Source organism: Salmo salar, chromosome 08, assembly GCF_965601325.2.
Source record: "Salmo salar chromosome 08, fSalSal1, whole genome shotgun sequence".
NCBI lineage: Eukaryota > Metazoa > Chordata > Actinopteri > Salmoniformes > Salmonidae > Salmo > Salmo salar.
In genome coordinates, this window is record NC_138298.1 from 1,702,501 (window position 1) to 1,705,000 (window position 2,500).

Consider the following 2,500-nt stretch of genomic DNA (forward strand, 5'->3'; position numbering starts at 1 on the left):
TAAAAAGTGATGGGAACAGTGTTTGTAATTTCTTCTACTTTTTCAGTGACACAAAGTTCAAGCTGCTTATCTAATTGGTGAAAATGCAATGTCTGTTTATCACACTCACTTTGACTATATATGTTGTAGCAAGAGATTGTTTCTCGCTTACGGCCATACCAGCCTGGGTACGCCCAATCTCGTCTGATCTCGGAAGCGAAGCAGGGTCGGGCCTGGTTAGTACTTGGATGGGAGACCGCCTGGGAATACCAGGTGCTGTAAGCATTTTGTCCACGAGGGTGTGCCCCTGCACTATTTCATCAGCAACACTGCCTTGTAGTAAGCATTTAATGATGAATTGACTAAATGCAGCTTCCTGCCTTTTTAATAGGATCAAATTTCCTTGTGTTTTCAATTAGCATCTGCCTTGTATTTATAAGACAAACAAGAATATTGTTGCTGAATGCAGCTTGTGTGTGCTTTGTGCTCCTTTGCCCTGTTCAAATGATGAAAGGAAATAAAGTTTGTATTTTATCCAACTACCTGTGCTAAAAAGTGATGGGAACAGTGTTTGTAATTTCTTCTACTTTTTCAGTGACACAAAGTTCAAGCTGCTTATCTAATTGGTGAAAATGCAATGTCTGTTTATCACACTCACTTTGACTATATATGTTGTAGCAAGAGATTGTTTCTCGCTTACGGCCATACCAGCCTGGGTACGCCCGATCTCGTCTGATCTCGGAAGCGAAGCAGAGTCGGGACTTGTTAGTACTTGGATGGGAGACCGCCTGGGAATACCAGGTGCTGTAAGCATTTTGTCCACGAGGGTGTGCCCCTGCACTATTTCATCAGCAACACTGCCTTGTAGTAAGCATTTAATGATGAATTGACTAAATGCAGCTTCCTGCCTTTTTAATAGGATCAAATTTCCTTGTGTTTTCAATTAGCATCTGCCTTGTATTTATAAGACAAACAAGAATATTGTTGCTGAATGCAGCTTGTGTGTGCTTTGTGCTCCTTTGCCCTGTTCAAATGATGAAAGGAAATAAAGTTTGTATTTTATCCAACTACCTGTGCTAAAAAGTGATGGGAACAGTGTTTATAATTTCTTCTACTTTTTCAGTGACACAAAGTTCAAGCTGCTTATCTAATTGGTGAAAATGCAATGTCTGTTTATCACACTCACTTTGACTATATATGTTGTAGCAAGAGACTGTTTCTCGCTTACGGCCATACCAGCCTGGGTACGCCCGATCTCGTCTGATCTCGGAAGCGAAGCAGGGTCGGGCCTGGTTAGTACTTGGATGGGAGACCGCCTGGGAATACCAGGTGCTGTAAGCATTTTGTCCACGAGGGTGTGCCCCTGCACTATTTCATCAGCAACACTGCCTTGTAGTAAGCATTTAATGATGAATTGACTAAATGCAGCTTCCTGCCTTTTAATAGGATCAAATTTCCTTGTGTTTTCAATTAGCATCTGCCTTGTATTTATAAGACAAACAAGAATATTGTTGCTGAATGCAGCTTGTGTGTGCTTTGTGCTCCTTTGCCCTGTTCAAATGATGAAAGGAAATAAAGTTTGTATTTTATCCAACTACCTGTGCTAAAAAGTGATGGGAACAGTGTTTATAATTTCTTCTACTTTTTCAGTGACACAAAGTTCAAGCTGCTTATCTAATTGGTGAAAAAGCAATGTCTGTTTATCAGACTCATTTTGACTATATATGTTGTAGCAAGAGATTGTTTCTCGCTTACGGCCATACCAGCCTGGGTACGCCCGATCTCGTCTGATCTCGGAAGCTAAGCAGGGTCGGGCCTGGTTAGTACTTGGATGGGAGACCGCCTGGGAATACCAGGTGCTGTAAGCATTTTGTCCACGAGGGGGTGCTCTTGCACTATTTCATCAGCAACACTGCCTTGTATTAAGCATTTAATGATGAATTGACTAAATATCTGTTTTATCAGACTCACTTTGACTATATATGTTGTAGCAAGAGATTGTTTCTCGCTTACGGCCATACCATCCTGGGTACGCCCGATCTCGTCTGATCTCGGAAGCTAAGCAGGGTCGGGCCTGGTTAGTACTTGGATGGGAGACCGCCTGGGAATACCAGGTGCTGTAAGCATTTTGTCCACGAGGGTGTGCCTCTGCACTATTTCATCAGCAACACTGCCTTGTAGTAAGCATTTAATGATGAATTGACTAAATGCAGCTTCCTGCCTTTTTAATAGGATCAAATTTCCTTGTGTTTTCAATTAGCATCTGCCTTGTATTTATAAGACAAACAAGAATATTGTTGCTGAATGCAGCTTGTGTGTGCTTTGTGCTCCTTTGCCCTGTTCAAATGATGAAAGGAAATAAAGTTTGTATTTTATCCAACTACCTGTGCTAAAAAGTGATGGGAACAGTGTTTATAATTTCTTCTACTTTTTCAGTGACACAAAGTTCAAGCTGCTTATCTAATTGGTGAAAATGCAATGTCTGTTTATCAGACTCATTTTGACTATATATGTTGTAGCA

At 41.1% G+C, this 2,500-nt stretch overlaps 4 non-coding genes and 1 pseudogene across 4 annotated transcripts; all 5 read left to right on the forward strand.

Moving 5' to 3' along the window:
• The first annotated feature begins 145 nt into the window (after nucleotides 1-145).
• LOC145887645 (5S ribosomal RNA) lies at nucleotides 146-264 on the forward strand. The gene has a single exon (XR_014399236.1). It is a non-coding gene; the product is annotated as a 5S ribosomal RNA (ribosomal RNA).
• A 409-nt stretch (nucleotides 265-673) lies between these two features.
• Nucleotides 674-792, forward strand: LOC145853201 (uncharacterized; annotated as a pseudogene).
• Nucleotides 793-1,201: 409 nt separating this feature from the next.
• On the forward strand, nucleotides 1,202-1,320 carry LOC145882561 (5S ribosomal RNA). The gene has a single exon (XR_014394129.1). It is a non-coding gene; the product is annotated as a 5S ribosomal RNA (ribosomal RNA).
• A 408-nt stretch (nucleotides 1,321-1,728) lies between these two features.
• On the forward strand, nucleotides 1,729-1,847 carry LOC145854392 (5S ribosomal RNA). The gene has a single exon (XR_014375277.1). It is a non-coding gene; the product is annotated as a 5S ribosomal RNA (ribosomal RNA).
• Nucleotides 1,848-1,986: 139 nt separating this feature from the next.
• On the forward strand, nucleotides 1,987-2,105 carry LOC145854147 (5S ribosomal RNA). The gene has a single exon (XR_014375032.1). It is a non-coding gene; the product is annotated as a 5S ribosomal RNA (ribosomal RNA).
• Nucleotides 2,106-2,500: the final 395 nt, after the last annotated feature.